The sequence below is a fragment of the Antechinus flavipes genome, chromosome 6, assembly GCF_016432865.1.
Source record: "Antechinus flavipes isolate AdamAnt ecotype Samford, QLD, Australia chromosome 6, AdamAnt_v2, whole genome shotgun sequence".
Lineage (NCBI taxonomy): Eukaryota > Metazoa > Chordata > Mammalia > Dasyuromorphia > Dasyuridae > Antechinus > Antechinus flavipes.
Genome location: NC_067403.1, coordinates 149,285,951 through 149,303,756, shown reverse-complemented (window position 1 = coordinate 149,303,756; position 17,806 = coordinate 149,285,951). Strand labels below are relative to the sequence as shown.

At 35.4% G+C, this 17,806-nt stretch overlaps 1 protein-coding gene across 2 annotated transcripts in view; it reads left to right on the top strand.

Annotated features, from left to right (window-relative positions):
* STPG2 (sperm tail PG-rich repeat containing 2) overlaps window positions 1-17,806 on the top strand; it is a 686,155-nt gene that overhangs the window by 393,444 nt on the left and 274,905 nt on the right. The window lies entirely within an intron of this gene.

Here is a 17,806-nt window from a genome sequence, read left to right as displayed (position 1 = left end):
AAAATTGGTGCAGGGAGCTTTATAATACACTAATCTGAAATTGTATAAGAATTATTCAAAAGTATCCTGGTATTTTTCTTATGGATATTTATGCAGGAAAGTTAGATGTTTCTGGTATTGCAGCTTTTAGATCTTTCATGTCAGTTTTTATTGAAATGATGCATTGATTCAAAGGAAATTTAGTCAGCTAATGGAATGCTACTTATTTTTTGTGAATTTTGCTACTTTAATTGAGAATCTTAATGAACAAAGATTGTTTTTATGCTTCTGGACTTTATGATGATCAAAAATAAACTAAAACAAGCCTGTAGGATTTAAAAAATCTAATTCATAATAGCTTTTTTATTCTTAACCATAATGGAGGGCAAATAGTTCTTTATTTTTTCCTCTCCTGATTATTTTTGTGATAGTAAAACATTTTTAATATTCTAATGAAAAACTTTCAAGAATCATTTCTATATCTCTTTTTCAGGAATAATTAGAATTATAATTGATTTATAGAAATTTTGCTGTAACTCATAGTAGCTTCTCATATTAAATCTTATGTGCTCAATAATTTCTCTTCCCCTGTGCTTAGAGGTAAGATTTTTGAGAAATACAGATTTAGTGATGCAATTCATTGTCCGAAATAAAGTAATTTTAAATTGTGATAAATCAAATGATATTTTTTTAATTGACAGGAAAAAATAAGCCTTCAAAACTGTTATGAATGTCATTTGGTGTCTAAGTATTGCATTACATATGCTTTTAAATAATCATTAATGAATTTTGAATGATTTCAAGAGAATGTATATGTTTAAAAAGTATATATAATTTATACTATATATGGCGATGTAGTGAGGTAAGCTGCTTGTTTTTGAATAACACTGAATAAAATTCAAACTCCTTAGACTTTATTTTAAGGCCTTCATAATCTGGATATGACTTTCAACTATTAATTCATAACAGTGATACGAGTGTGTAGAGCAGTGAAAAAAAGACTATTCATTTTCTTTTTTTTTATTAAAGCTTTTTATTTACAAAATATATGCAGAGGTAATTTTTCAACATTGACTCTTACAACACTTTCTGTTCCAAATTTTTGCTTTCTTCATTGCTGGACAATTGGAACTGGTTTGAAACATCTCATTGTTGGAGAGAGCCATGTCCATCAGAATTGATCATCATATAGTCTTCTTGTTGCTGTGTCTGATGATCTCCTGGTTTTGCTCATTCCACTTATCATTAGTCCATGTAAGTCTCTCCAGGCCTCTCTGAAATCATTCTGCTGGTTGTTTCTTATAGAACAACAATATTTCATAACATTCATATACCACAATTTATTCGGCCATTCTCCAATTGATGGGCATCCATTCATTTTCCAGTTTCTAGCCACTACAAACAGGGCTGCCACAAACATTTTTGCACATGTGGGTCCCTTTCCCTCCTTTAAGATCTCTTTGGAATATAAGTGCAGTAGAAACACTGTGAGGTCAAAGGGTATGCACAGTTTAATAACTTTTTGAGTGTAGCTCCAAATTGCTCTCCAAAATGGTTAGATCTGTTCATAGTTCCACCAACAATGTATCAGTGTCCCAGTTTTCCCGTATCCCCTCCAACATTCTTCATTATCTTTTCCTTCATCCTAGCCAGTCTGAGAGGTGTGTAGTGGTATCTCAGAGTTGTCTTAATTTTCATTTCTCAGATCAGTAGTGATATGGAGCACCTTTTCATATGATTAGAAATAGCACCTTTTCATATGACTAGAAATAGTTTCAATTTCTTCATCTGAAAATTGTCTGTTCATATCCTTTGACCATTTATCAATTGGAGAATGGCTTGATTTCTTATAAATTTGAGTCAGTTCTCTATATATTTTGGAAATGAGGCCTTTATCAGAACCTTTAACTGTGAAAATGTTTTCCCAGTTTGTTGCTTCCCTTCTAATCTTGTTTGCATTAGTTTTATTTGTACAAAGGCTTTTTAATAGTGTCTTTTAGGAAATCCTTTTGTGTTGGGGACCAACAGTTGTCTGGAGATTGTCAGCTATCAGTTTCCGCGGGGTTGAAAAGTTGCTCTATTTCTGTATAGAAGCTACCTACCTTCCTTTTGATTTTTTTACTCATTTTTTAAAAAGCCTGTAGGTTCTGCCTTTAGGGCCAGGAGGTTACCAGCTTCCTCTACAGAGCAGTGATAGGTGTATGGATGGGTAGCTGTCCTGCCAATCAGTTACAAAGAGCATCGAGGTACAGGACTGCTCTGGGAAAGAGTTCCCCACGGGGAAGTAACTCAGGTCTGCAGGGCTGAGCTGGGAAAATACCCTGCAAAGAACCCTGCTGTGCAGGTTAAGGACTGCCCTGGGGCTAGATGCTGAGCAGTAAAAGTTTCACTGCCCTGTTGGAATCCTTACTAACTGCTAACTAATTAGAGTTGATCTAATCTTACAAGAAGATGTTTTGGGCAGAACCTGAAACAAGGTACTAAGTAGAACTAATTAATACAAGGCTTGTGTTCACACCTTTACTCATTGGAGTTCAATGAGTTCACACCTCCCTTGAAGCTCGTTGGGCCAGAGAGCACTATGGGAGAAAACCCATAATCCCATTCTCTCAGAAGAGTCAGATAAAAGGCCAGGGATGAGGGCTCTATGGTAGAATACATTATTTCCTCTTGGCTGGCTGGTCGCAGAAGAAAGTTCAGCTGGACTCGAGAGGAGCGACTCTGGTGGCAGACGAAGGGTTTTCAGAGGATAAAGCTACGAGTGGGGAGTTCAGTGGACAACCAGATTCATCTTCATCTCACACCACTGTAGTTGGTGGCTGGGCTCCCCAGAAGGAGTCAAGAGAGACATTCCATCTCTGTGTTGGTTGGAGGCAGAAGAAAGCAGAGGCAGAGGCTGAAGGACAGAACCTTTGGATTTGGAGACATCGGAAGGGCTCTAAGCCTCTAAATCGGCTGTGCTTTGAGAAGAACAAGAACTCCAACATTTGAACTCTAACACTGCCCCAAGCCAAATCCCATCCTGGGGCTATGGATATTAGTGGCTGAGCAGTGAATAACCCTGCAGGGACTGGAAGCATTCCTGCTCAGGGAAGCAGGGTCATGCTTTGAAAGTTCTATTACCCCAGGCTAAGCCCTGCACTGTGCAGATTAGAATCTGCCCTGGGCTATGACCCCATGCTATGCAGATTTGTAATTGCCCCAGCAAAAGCCCTGTACTGCAGGATGTGCCTGCTGGGCTGTGTTTATGGGTCTGCCTGAATCACTTCCAGTTTTGGGTGGTTATAGCCAGATCTTGTTAAGTTCTGGCATTTTTTTTAGAGTACCCTCTGTCTTTGGCTTTAATTTCTCTGGCAGTTTACTGCTTTGTAATCAAGGCAGAGCAGTTAGTCTCTAGCAGAGTCATCTCTATAACTTCTCTAGCCACAGAAATCACCCCCACTCCTGGCCTGCTCCTTAAGCTTGTCTCTCCTATATCCCTGGTCTCTCCTATCTCCCTGTCCATGCTGGTCTGTTCTGGCCCCTCAGGACAAACCTGCTCTGGTGATCTTCCAGATTATCTTCAGGTGGTAAATTGTATGCTTCTAATCTTCATGAAATTTAGCAGTCAAGAGCTATATTTGAGGGTGAATTTAATAGTTGGTAATGAGGGGATGAGAGGAGCTTATAAAGTTGCATGCGCCTTCTCCACCATCTTGGCTCTGCCCCTCCAGTTTGTAAAATCTTACTCTGTACACAGAAGTGTGCAAAATGTTTAGAAGTATATGCAGGCCCATTATCTGTTTTTATTGATTGTGGCACACCCATAATTGCAAATGTTTGGATAAGCCACTCAGGCTGTCTCTTGCTGCTGTTATTGCAAAAGTAAATCTTGAAAAGGTATCTACCACAGCATGGATAAAAGACAGGCGACCAAAATATTTATAATGGGTCACATCCATTTGCCAAATTTTATGGGGTCTCAAACCACGAGGTTTCTTCCCTAGAGGGAGCAGAGGAGTGTGGAAAGGAAGGCAAATTGTACAGGCTTTTATTATGCTCCTAGCTTCCTCTTTTGTTATTCCAAATTGTAAACATAAAGCTTGAGCAGCCTGATAATATTTAGAATTAGATTCTTGGGGTGACCTGAAATAAAGGAGTATTGGCCAACATGATTAGAAGGTTATTTGCCTTTGAATTACCATCAAAAATAGGACCTGGAAGTCTTCTATGAGAGTGGACATGCAAGATATAAATCTTACCTGGATATTTTCTCACTTGCTCTTGAAGTTCCTTAAAGAGCTAATATATATTAGAAACTAAAAATTTCATTTGGGCTGAGGCAATTCTTTGTACCACACCTACTGAATAGAGCAAATCAGATATTATATTTATATCTTCTGGATAATAAGTAAGAGCTAGCATGATTGCGTACAATTCATTCTGCTGAGTGGACTGAAAGAAAGTTCTGACTACTTTCTTTATAGTTAAATCATGAGAGTATACAGCACAAATGTTATGTTTGGATGCATCTGTAAAGATAGTTGGTACTTTAAAAGGAACTTTAGAAACCTTTTCTTCAAAAATCCATTTCCAATCATGTATTAGTCTTACCATTATTTCTGTTGCTATATTTTCACCAATAGTTCATATAACAGCTGTCTGCAGACATCCCACAAAATCAGAAAAGGTTCATTTGGATCTTATGCTATTTTTGTGAAGTCTTCCTCTCTATCTTGTCTTCCTGGGAGGGTGCCCTATGCTTTGATAGCAGCAGAAGCAATTTGCTCATATGCTGCAAAAGGGTAATTAATCTGTGCTAAATAGCCTGCATAAAGACTTAAACCTTCTAGTTGATCAGAGGTGACTGTTATATTAATTCCAGTTTGCCTATTTTGTTGGGCTTGTATTCTACAGAGTTCACTATACTCAGAAAGCCACAACAAGTTTTGTCCAGATTCTAAATATATCCTTGCTATAGATTTCCAAACATTGGGAGTTAAAACTTCAAAAGCTAAATTCTCTAATATCATCTTAATGTAATATAATGATCGCGTATTTAAAATCAGCCGGAGTCAGGAACTCAGGTCAAGGGAAAAATCTTCAGTCTTTATTCAAGTGAAGAGGTGAAAAAAGATTGCGATAGCAATATGGGCAGCTGCGACAGGAAACCAGCTAGCAGAGCAAGTGAGGGCTGAGCTCTCCTCCCCTTCCTTTTTCACTCCCCTGCCTCCATCCACCAGAATCGTCATTTCCTATACAACACATCAGGACTTGCACAAAGAGTAGGCGGGGGCCATTCTTTCTCCAAGCTTATATATTAATAAAGTATGGTCCAATTACTATTTAGCCTCATGTGCTTGGGACCTCAGTGCATCAACTCAAGCCTTAGCCCATTACAATGTAAGATGACGTAGACCCATAAAGAGTGAAAGCCTTTTTCAGAGGCTTTTTCAGAGCTTTGATAATTTCTTGTTTAAACAAAGTATATTTTCTTTTTTCTTGACCTGAAGAGTCAAACTCTTCAATCACAGAGTATGTTTGTATTTTGAAATCAGATATGTCCTGTCCTTCCTCTTTAGCTTTAATTATTGCCCTTTGTAATCTTGTCATAGGGGGTGGACAAAACTGCTGGATGGGTGCTGCTGATAGTGTCACTCAGGAGGATGAAATTGAGGGAGGAGGGTGAAAATGAGGAATGCCTTAATGGCACCTGCTCAGGTTTAAATGAGTTGTGAGAAGCACCACACCCCTTAAGTTCATCAGCGCTGTTCTTGTCTAATTAATTCTCCATGCTTTTCATTTGCTTTCTTAGAACTTGTGAGATTCTTTAAAGCCAATTGTATTTTGTATATAAGGAATGTTTTTCATGAATTGAGTCAGGACCCATAACTTCATAATGTTCAATTAGTTGCTCTCCCACTACTTCTCACATATCTCACTCTAATTTTTCTTCCTTAGATAGCCAAGGAAATGTGCACTCTAATATATTTAAGAGTCTAGTAATCTGCTTCCAAGTTACCAACAAAACTTGCTTCTTTATTCACCTAATTATGATTCTACAAACTTCCTTGAGGTGGGGAAGACTCTTTTGTTTTTTTAAATATTTGCCCCATTTCAGCTAGAAACGATGACTAGTTTAGCCCTTACTAAAGTTTCCTGTTGTTTATTTTTATACCCACCCTATTTCCTGGTCATTGGGGACTTTTCCACTGAAGTTAGGATCCTGCCAGTCAAATTTGCTGAGTGTAGGTCCTTATGTCCAAGATCAGGCTCCAAAATGTAATGTTCGGGCTAGCTTTCTGGAGAGCTTCTGGAAGGGCCTTAATCTCACTAGGATAGACACCACAAGAATGGACAAGAATAGAGTCCAAAGTCTTTATTGTCTCTTACATAGTCTGTGTCTGTCATAGTCTGACCCAGTCTCAGTCTGACCCATTCTCATCCAGCAATCTGACAGTTTGATAGTCTCAATCAGTCTTCCCCCTTTCCTCTCCCCACCCCCGCCCTATCTGATTTTGTCCCCAATTTAAATACTCTATTACAATTACATCATTACAGTATACTGAGTATGTATGAACTAGTGAATCATTACATCACCCTGCTAAGTACTTAGTATATATGTGAACTAGAGAACAATCATCTCATCAATTCCACTGAGTTAACACCGGTTTTCAGATATACTTGTTTCAAGGATACTTCTCCAAAGTTCTGCCCTCTACAGATTTTCATGAAGGGTTTAGATGAAAGTGATTATGTAGGTTCACAATGCTACTGTGTGTCATAATCTTTCTAATTAGTACTAATACTCTAGCTACCTCACCATGCTGGCATATTGACCTTTGAAGCTTTCAGAAATGAATTATTCTTTTTATTTTCTGTTGTGATGTTTGCAAAATCTAGTTTAAATAATCGTATTCACAGGTAGTTAAGAATTCAGATTAATTGAAATTAATATTCTTTATCCAAGGAAATCGGTGAGATAATCATCAGCTTTTAAATACTCATTTTGCTTGATAGTATATTCTTTTTAAAATTTAATATTTTCTTTTTAATATTTTTGTTAACTCTGTTAAGAAAAGGATTTCATCTTGTCTTCTGAAAAAATCCTTACCTAATGATTGACTCTGCTGTTATATATTGTTCTTAGTTGTAGAGTGTCTGTATTGCCTGGATTTACAAGATGGTATGAGTGGCTGTTTGTAAAATATAAGTCTAATTCACTTGGATAACAAGTAATCATGGCATTCACCTTGTGAAAGAAAAGCAGAGTTTTTATGTCTCTGATTATGAAGAAGCCATGATTATAAAGTGCTAATTTGAATAAAGATAAATTACTTTAGCAACTGTACTATTGATTTAAATCTTCTTGCAATGTAAAATCAGTTCTAAACAAGAGCTTAAAAACTTTTTTGTTACTTAAGAAGGTTTTTAGAAAAATTTCCAATTCTGAAATGGAAAGCTAAGTTAGTCTTTTTTCCCACTCATTTAAAAATGCAAAAATTAGCATATATATAGAAAGGTAAATGTGATCTAAAGGCTTACACTTTTCAAAGGAGTATATCCTAAAACTTATACACAGCACACATTTCAAATCCTTTATGCCAGATTCTTTGAAATGAAGAGGATAGTGTATTTGGGGTTTTTGCAATAGTATTATTGCTTTTTAGTTTTATAATACATTCACCCAGACATTTCCTGTCTCATCTTCAACACTGAACTATTCTACCTTTTAACAGAGATAAGCCTTTAAGCAAAGCCCACCTTATAAAGCACCTGGTTGTTTATAAAAAAATTTCTTAAACTATAAGTTACCACCCCATGTGGGACTGTGTAATTGAATGTGGGGGCAGTGAAATTATGATTTATTATCAGTATTTGATTTGTATACCTATTTTATAAACCTATATACCTGAAGTTTCATAACAGTTTCTCAGATAAAAAGGGGTGATGAGTGGAAAAAGTTAAAAGAGCCCTGATTTATAGCATATGCTATGTATATAGTTCACAAAATTTAATTTAATAAGATTATGTTTCTGTATATGTACACAAATGGTTTTCTTTCATTCTAGAATTTTATTCTTCGAGAGCTAATTAGAAAGTGGAGGGACAAATGGTCAATCAGCAAACACAATAACTGCTGTGCAACACGTTACGTCTCAGATACTTAGTGATAAAAATAAGACAGTTTCTGTCCTCAAGGAGGTTATCACTTGGGAAAGATGCATGAATTCAGATAAGTAGACATAGGTCACAAAAAATTTAAATGCAAAGTAAGATATAGAACTAACACTGAGGAAAATCAGACCAGGCCTTGAGAAGGAAGTTATATGACAGATATATGGCAGCGTATGCTGCATTAAGAATACTTAAGGAATCAGGCAGTGATTTCCTATCTTGTTATTTTTTCTTAGAAGAAATATTTATTAGACTATTAGAAGAAATATTTATCGGAAGAAAAATACATAGAATTGTTAATATGTTGGTTTTTTAACTGAAAATGGAAACATGTTTATTTATTAGATAAAACACAATTGTGTTGATAGGGTTCTATTTACATTAACTGTGAAAGTTGAGTGAGATGGCACGTATTGTTGTTGCTGTATAGTTCTGCAATTTTCATTTGTAGATAGCAAAATTAAAGATGGCCTTTCAGTATATTGTCAGTGGGAAGGAGGCCAAGTCTGGACCAATGAAAACTCTGGGGTAGGAATATAATTTCTGTAGCACAAAGCAATGAAAGGTGCTGGTATCCTTTTGCCATGGGCCATGGTTGTCATTTACATTGGTTAGTATCTAGGGTGAAGTCAAAGTGGTCCCAGTTCAGATCAGAATGAAAATTAGTCTGGAATGGGAGAGACCATGTGGTCTTTCTCCCCCTCCCCCTCCCTTCTTCCCTCCCTCCTCTATCTTCTCTGTCTCTCTTTGTCTCTGTCTCTCCTCTCCTCTCCTCTCCTCTCCTTTTCTCTCCTCTTCTCTCCTCTCTTCTGCTCTCCTCTCCTCTTCTCTCTTCTGCTCTCCTCTCCTCTCCTCTTTTCTCCTTTTCTCTCCTCTCCTCTCCTCTCCTCTCCTCTCCTCTCCCCTCTCCTCTCCTCTCCTCTCCTCTCCTCTCCTCTCCTCTCCTCTCCTCTCCTCTCCTCTCCTCTCCTCTCCTCTCCTCTCCTCTCCTCTCCTCTCCTCTCCTCTCCTCTCCTCTCCTCTCCTCCTCTCCTCTCCTCTCCTCTCCTCTCCTCTCCTCTCCTTTTCTCTCCTCTCCTCTCCTCTCCTCTCCTCTCCTCTCCTCTCCTTTTCTCTCCTCTCCTCTCCTCTCCTCTCCTCTCCTCTCCTCTCCTCTCCTCTCCTCTCCTCTCCTTTTCTCTCCTCTCCTCTCCTCTCCTCTCCTCTCCTCTCCTCTCCTTTCCTCTCCTCTCCTCTCCTTTCCTCTCTTCCTTTGGATAGCTGGAGGTAGTTTAGAGTCAGGGTGGGTTCCCAGTGGGTGGACACAACACTTTCCCAGTACGACCTTAAGCCATTTTAATACAAACTATCTATGACATGCCTTGTAAGATGATATTCTGTCACCTGAACCATGGGATGAGATTTCACGTCTGAAGGTTTCTATCACTACAATTGAATATGCTCTGTGTATCAGTGTTCCTGGTTATGGCTCTGCGAGCATAGTCCTGATTACGTGTAACTTCATTCTTGGCTGATGAGGTCCTGGGATAAATGCCCTGATAAGGACTATACCAGAAGAAATGCCATTTCAGTTCTCCATAACTTCTATCATCACATGGTTTAGTAGATCACTATGGCTGGAGATTGCTCACTTCTTTTTAAAAAAGAAAACGTGGGACAGAGAAAGGGATACAATTGAGGCAGTAGCCTCAACTCTCATGCATATCATGGTGGAGTTTCGGATTTTGGAGTAATAGTATTGTCCCTACTCTAGGCATAGGAAATACACAGGCACCAATATAAAATTCACTTTGATCCTCAGAACCAAATGCACTTTAGTATTTGAATTTGTGTTGGGAACTAACATTACTGTTTTAGGAGCCTTCCCAGGTGCTGTGGGAAGGCCCACTGAACTATGTGGAGATCCTCAGAGCTAGGAGAAGGCAAAGGGAAGGGAAGCAGGAGCCCCAGAGCTCTCATTTGGGTCTTAGATGGATTCGATAGGGTCTGGGTATGGCCAAGGCTTGCTCCATCTTCTGTAACTCCAAAACTGTCATGAAAATATGGAATATGACAGTTACAAAGACCCTGGCCATGGTTTGAACAGATTCAGCTGTGGTTGCAGGTAATTATTCAGGTAATTATGAGAGATCACCTAAATTGAGTTTGTTGCAAGAAGCTGTTGCTAGAGGCTCAGTGATAGGCTTGTTTTAGTTGAAGTATCATTGTATTTATTTTTGGAAAATATAATTTTGCTTTCATATATTTGAATCCATGAAATAATAAGCTCTATTTCAATGTGATACTACTAGATAATGCAATACTAGAAAATTGCACATGTGACGGGATATTTCGAAAGTGTAACAACAAAAGTGAATCTCTTTTTCCTACCTATGGTTTATTACTAAATGGAACATAGTAATTTTTCTTAACCTGAGGGAGACAAACAAATAGGCTCTACATATGTTGTATAAATCATTGTCTATTTGCAAATCATATGAATTAATCATAAAAAATTATTCCATGCGTTTTTATTTTGAGAACAAGTTATTTCACTAACAAAAAAAGTCATTTGATTTGAGGTAGGTTTTTATGTTATGTTAAAAAGTGCAGAACAAAGAAAATTGAGAGCCCTAAATTTTAGCATTTAGTCATACCCCAAGTTTCAAATATTGGACTGTGCTTTTGAAAGAGAAATCTGTATTTTACCAGTCTTTTATTTTTTATTATGTTGCCATATATAACAAATGGTATTTGAGAAAGCTTTCTGAACTCTTTAGAGAAAGAAAAAGTATGACTGCACTAATATTGTTTTGCTCAGTTTAATTTGTTCTTAATTCACTAAAACATAAGGCATTTTAAGCAAGTGCATAAAATAAACTATAGAGTAGAAATATCCTGGTAATATGATATGTACCCTGCAGCACTACTTTCTGAAAATAGATGAAGATATGGTATAGACATATCTAACCATCCCATTGACTGAGGAAATCAAGGTTTTTCTTTTTTCCTAATTACTATTTGCTTCATTTCCTCTGGCAGACTCGTATCTCCTCTTCATCTTTCTTTTATTGGGCTCTTTTCTTCTCTCCTTTGATTTCTTTATTCCCATGATTCTGAGTTCATGAGAAGTTGAACAATATATGAGTATCAGCTTATTTGGGTTGGGGCCTTGCCAATGACACTTAATGTCTCTGTGATACTGAGCAAATTACTTAACCTCTCAGGGCTCAAGCAGTATTCTAAGTTGCAGAACAGAGTGTGTCAATCTTTATATGTTGAAGATATTTTCTCATTAGGATTTTCTCAAACCAACAAAATGATAGGTTCAATCAGATTGCATTCCATCTCCTAGAACTCCTATATCTGGGCATTTGAGACAATAGGAGTAAAATGCCAGCTTAGTTTTTATTTTCTGTGTTGCTGGATCCCAGAGGATACCACAATTACCTTTCAACAGGAAGAGCATATACTGTAGTTGAAGACAGAAGGTCTCAGTTCAAATTCACCTTTTACTATTTACTTACTATGTAATCTTGTGCAAACCACTTGACATGTGCGGGGGATTAGTCTTCTATTCTGTACAATGAAAGGGAGGGACCAAATAATTAATAAATCATTTACATCTCTTATGATCCTATGATGTGTCAAAAACATGGAAACAGATGTAACATCTCCAAGAACAAATAAAAAATAGACATAGACTTAAAAGTGGAAAATACTTTTAGAAAGTATGAGATAAAACAAAATGCTAAGTACAGTGTTAAAAGATGGTTTAATTCAGTTCAGGGTGAAAAGAAGGAGGAATGGATTATTTCTTGGAGTAGGTAGTGAAAATCCTAATTTACCCAAAGGGAAGGAGGAGACTTAACTAAATTTTATATGTTAAATGGCCTTTTAGAACATAAAGAGCCATGGTTACATTATTACTTTAAATACAATTAGCTTATTTTTGATTTTCAAGTAGCTATATTTATTGATCATTGAAGGATTTTTTATAGATCAAATTAAGATTATATGCAATACTATTTCCTTTTTTCAAACTCCTATTATTATTGCATATTAGCAAAAAGCTTCTTATTATTTGAGTACAAAATTAGTTATATCACTTGGCCATTGCTAGTATGGTTTTTAAAGTGGTTGAAATTAGAAATAATAATTTAAGAATGAAAAATGTAATATGCTTTATGTCTGATGAAAATTTCCTATCACATTTATCTTTTATTTAATTTCCCTGTTCATCCCCAAACAAATTGCCTGAAAGTTAAGAAACTTATTTAAAACTTCAAAATGTGCTATTTATTTAATCAGAAACTACAAAGGTAAAATATTAAGTGACAATATTATAAGAAATAATATTTTGTCATGAGACTTAAGAATTGGTTTATATTTCATTTTTTAAAGAAATAAAACTATTTTCTAATCATTTAAACTTTGTATTTGAAGTATAATCAAGTCTATCTAGAGGACTCCAAAACATTCAAGAAAAACAATTAAATTAAGACTGGCTTTAAGGGAAAACACCCAGGAAATTGGCCAAGCTATTATAATCTAGTAGTCATTTGTTTTTGATGATTAAATTGGTCTAATAGCTATAATTGGTTCTGCATCATCTGCTAAGAAAATGGTTGAGTTATTAAAAAACAGTAAATGCCTTGTCATACTGTCCAACAATTTAATACATTGAACAATTTTAGGGTTCCTTCAAGGCATTTTATTTGTAAGAGACCATTTTCAATTGCAAAGCGAATTTTATATCTGCCACACAAACACCCAAGGCCACACTGTCTGTCCATTGAGACTATTGCTTCGGGACATTGTTAATGAAATGCTTTAATAGTTTAACTTTCAAGTGAAATTTTATTTTCATTCCATACATATATCTAAAAAATCCTAAACCTTAGAAATGATAATATAAATAATATAATATAAACATAAATATATAACTAATATTATATAAATAATAAAAATATCCTATAAAATTTTAGACTTGAAAAAGAAGCCTCCATGGTATTAAATCCAATGCATACCCAGAAACATGCCCATAAACGTACCTAAGAAGTTTCAGAAACAGTACCATTCTTACCTTTTATCTCTAGTACCTAATGGGGGTGCCTGACACATAAAAGGCACTTAATAAGTGCTTGTTGATTAGTGATTGAACCAGCTTCTTCTTGAAGATTTCTAATAAGTAAACCATTTTACTTTCTGAATGGCAATCCATTCCACTTTGAGATAACTCTAAATCATTAGACTTTTCCTGACATCAAATTTAAATGATCTGTTCTGTAGAACTTCAACAATTGGTTCCAGATTTTTCTTCTAGTACAAAGGGAAAAAAACACTACTCCTTACTCTACATGTTAGCTATTCAAAATACTTGAAGATAGCCATCATCATCTAATCTTTGAGTCTTTCTAGGTTTGACTTCTTTCAACCAAGTCTCATATGACATATAATTAATAGTTTTCAATATTCAATATTTCAGTCTTCAGTATTCTTGTCTTTCTGTGGTCATTTTCCAGATTATTAATATCTTTCATAAACTATGATAACCAATTGACCATCCACATATTCCGTAGTGTACTTTCATCCAGCCTATATTGGATCATAGAGTTAGAACTGTAAAAGGCCTTAGAAACCATTCAGATAAACCATCTTATTTTTACAGGCGAGGAAACTGAGGCAAACAAATAAAATTATACTTGCTGAGGATTGTATTTAGTGTTTGAGCCAGGGATCAAACTTATTTCCATTCCTTCAGGTCAAGGGAAATGCATCAAATTTTGCTCTGCCATCATTTTGTCATCTTTTCTATAAATATAGCATGAGTGATTTTATCAGATGCTTTGCTAATCTAAGTAGACCTATCAAATTTTTACTTGATCTAGCAGTTTTAAAATCTTGTTAAAAGAAAAAAAAAAGGTTGATATGGAACTTTTTTTCCTTGATGAAGCCATCCTGGATCTTTGTAGACACAATTTCCTTTTCTAAATGACCACTATCTTTTTTATGATCTATTCCAAGTTTTCCCCAGGAATTAAAATCAAGCTCACTAGCTAGAGTTTGTAGATTCTAATAGAATCCCCCTTTTTTTGGAAGACCAGAACTTCTCTAAAAGATAGCCAGTTTTTAATTCTTCAAATTCTGATGTCATATATATTTGAGTAATCATACATAAGGAAGTTTGATTTCATGTTTTTGAAGCAGAAAAACAAAATAACTAAATAATAAAAAAAACTAAACTAAAAGATCTTCCTTGGTTTCCCTGCACAATCAACTAATCTGTGTCCCCATCCCCAATATACATTGAGCCTAATAACAAAGGAACAGAATCCAAAGGGTGGAGAGTCTCTTGTCTTATCTTGTTATAGTTATTAACTGCAGTCAAGGTGCCTTTCAGTAAGAAAGGGATGATAGATAGGTAACATTTCTCAGCTCAACTGTCATGGAGAGCTAGAGCTAGGGAGGGGATTGGTAAAAAGAGACTGAAGGAAGCAGGATACAGGTGAGCCTTCTCCAGAAAAGAGCAAGATGAATGGGCCCATTGTCACTGTCCCCCTGTTTTAACTAAGTCATTAGTGTGACAACCCTATAATTGATGATGTGACAGAGGGACTGAAGTGAAGTTTCTTGTTTCCCCTTTGAAGCTACCTTTGTGTCCTTTAAACAATATATGGTTATTTAATGTGTCAACACATTTATCTTCCTAGCTCAATTCTTATACCATCTTGGTAATGACAGAAAATCACCCTACTGGTAACATAAAAGAAATGATATTAAAATTTGATAGCTACGTTAACTGCACTTCTTAGCAGTGGTCTCCTATGTAATAGGAAATGTAATGTAATGTAAGGTCAAATACATATTTATCAGAGTAAGAAGAAATGACATAATTTAAGCTACCAGTCTACTGTAGAAATACACTTTATTCTAAAACTTATTTTACTTAAATGTTTCTCCCAGATGCATTTTACAGATTACTTTTTTAAATAATACCAAAAATTATAGATCATCTACATGTTTTTAAATAATTACATACATTAGAGTGTAACTATAACTGAAAATGCAGATGACTTACTTTCATTCTAATAATTGTTTGAAAAATGTTGAGTTTCAGAAACTGTTGGGAAATATTTTAACTTAATTATATTTTAATCCTTACTTTATAGTTACTCATCAACTCATGAATATGGCACATCTGGGAATTTATTGAGAGAATAATTTTGACAAATTACAGGGTTGGCCCATATGTGCCATTACAGTTAAAAATCTGTTGGAATTTGAAATCTGAACTCAGAGTGTTGAGAGTTTATAAGTCAGCAATAAAAATCATCAGCATTTATTTTAATTGAGAACAATTCCTTACACTTAGCATGAATCTTTTTAGTTTTGCAACTTTTTAGGAGATAAGCAAAAATTTAAAAAAATGTTTCTCATCATTAATCTGTAATGAGAAACCCATTCTTAGAGAAATAGGCCAAATTTTTAATGTTTGAATTTTGGCTTTTATACATATGCATTGTATTTTTTCTTAATTCTTTAAGTGGTATATTGTATGTTCTAGGAGGACTAGTCCCTCTGTCTTGAGGACTTGTGGATTACTTTTAAGAGCTACTTATCCACCTTTGATATCAACACATATCACCAATGGCTCCAAAAATTGTAGTGTGCACAATGACCAAACCCTGGTAAGGTCTAGGTAGGCAGGCCAAACCAGGTTGAGGGTAACTGATGAGAGTCAAAACCGGTGATAAATTGTTGTGAAGACTTGCTCTAGCAAAATAGGCAGATGAGAAGAATTTATTGAGGCTGATGACTTTGTGCAAATCTGCTTTACTTAAACCCAATTCATATGCAAATTAAAATACCATACTTTGATGTCATTGATTAAGGAAAACAATAACCATGATTCTTTTAATATGTCTAACATTATTTCCATTTTAATGACTTCTTAATGAAAACTGTTGTAATTCACTTGAGAGCAAATGTCATAATAAAGTTATAACTTTTACTATGGAAAAAAGTGATTTGCCAGTCAAAGCAAAAAAAAAAAATTAGAACATCATTTATCATCTTACATGGCTGCCTACCTGAGCCTAATCTCTCCAGATAATTTTTTTGACGAGTTCGTTATTAATTTCATTATTTTGACTTATATGATATAATGCACAGATTAAGAGGTTATTCTTTATATTCCCCTCCTTGTTGTCTGTAAAAGTTAAGGATACACATTAAGTTAATTTTTCCTTTATTAAAATATTTTCCTTACAAATATGAATTGTTTGAATTTGTTTCCTCTAGCATAAGATTTGGCACAGAGTGCGAGCTTAATAAATGCTTATTGTTTAATTAGATAGAATAAAATTGAAATGATAGAATGCTTTTCTTGTTTAACTAACAATTCTTTTGAATGCATAGTTTAAAAAATGAATCTTAAAACTCTGATTCTGACAAATCTTTGCTAAATTCTACTTGAATTGATGGCTATGTAGTGGTAGAAGATTCTAATATGGTTGTGAGAACAACCTTCTGGCACAAATGTTCAAACTGCTTTACCAAAAATGGATTTATGAAGTACCAGAGTCTCAAAATTGGTATGTTATGCTTGAATGGCCATGTGGTGTTATAGTGTTATGCTACAGATTCCTAGAATTGTTCTACCTCAGTTTCCCTGCACTAGTTTCCCTGAATTATAATATCTCAGTTTCCCTGAGTTAGTATGCTATGTTTTCCCTCTCCCCCCCTCCCCTTTCGTCCTGCTTTTCTGTTCATTAGGGCTAAGATAATGAGGTCTGTAGAAATCTGGCCACTCTGGTGTTCCAAAAGATAAGACTCCAGATGTCCTATCTCAGATACCTAATTGGCATCTACCTTTCTCTCTCCAGACTTTCTATCTCTAGTTGAGTACCTCCTTATTTCCCAATTAGTAAGAATTTATAGTTCTCACCCCCAATCTGTCAGAACCCAATTTATGGTCTGTCCCTGAAAATTCCCACTCTCTGCCTTCTGTCTGTTTCTCTTCTCATTGAAGTTCTATTAAAAAACCTCGAGTCTCACATTCAATACTGGATACTTTGAGATGAGAATCTAATTCAGTCAATCAGTTAAGCTCTCCAATAAATAAAATATTAAAAACTCTCTAATCTCTATCTTACCTCAATTTCTCTGGCATTACAATAAAGGTAGCAAATTTAAAAAGGAGAATTTGCAAAATATTTAAGACTAAACCAATTTTGATGGATAAATTGGGTCATTTATTAAAGATTTATTAAGATGCTATCAGGTACCAGGCACTAACCTGCCTATTTGCCTACAGTCTGCGAAGTGCTAGGGATACAAATGAAAAAAAATAACTCAATTGCACAAATATTTTAAATTTGCATTTTGCAAGATCTTTGCTTAGGACTGAGGATGTAAAGATCAAACAAACTATTTTCTCAGTGGACTTTTCTTCATTAAGAAAACACCTCTATTTTATTTTGGTCTCTGGGTTTCAATCTTTAAAAACCTATGGCCATTTTTTACCCTGTATTAAATGAAAGAAAAAAAGAAAGGAAGAAATGAAGAAAGAAAAGAAGGAAAAAAAGGACGGAAGGGAAGGGAAAGTAGGATATTTATCAAAAAATTTACCATATACCAAACACTATGGTAAGAGCTGAGAATATAAATACAAAAATCAAAAGGACCC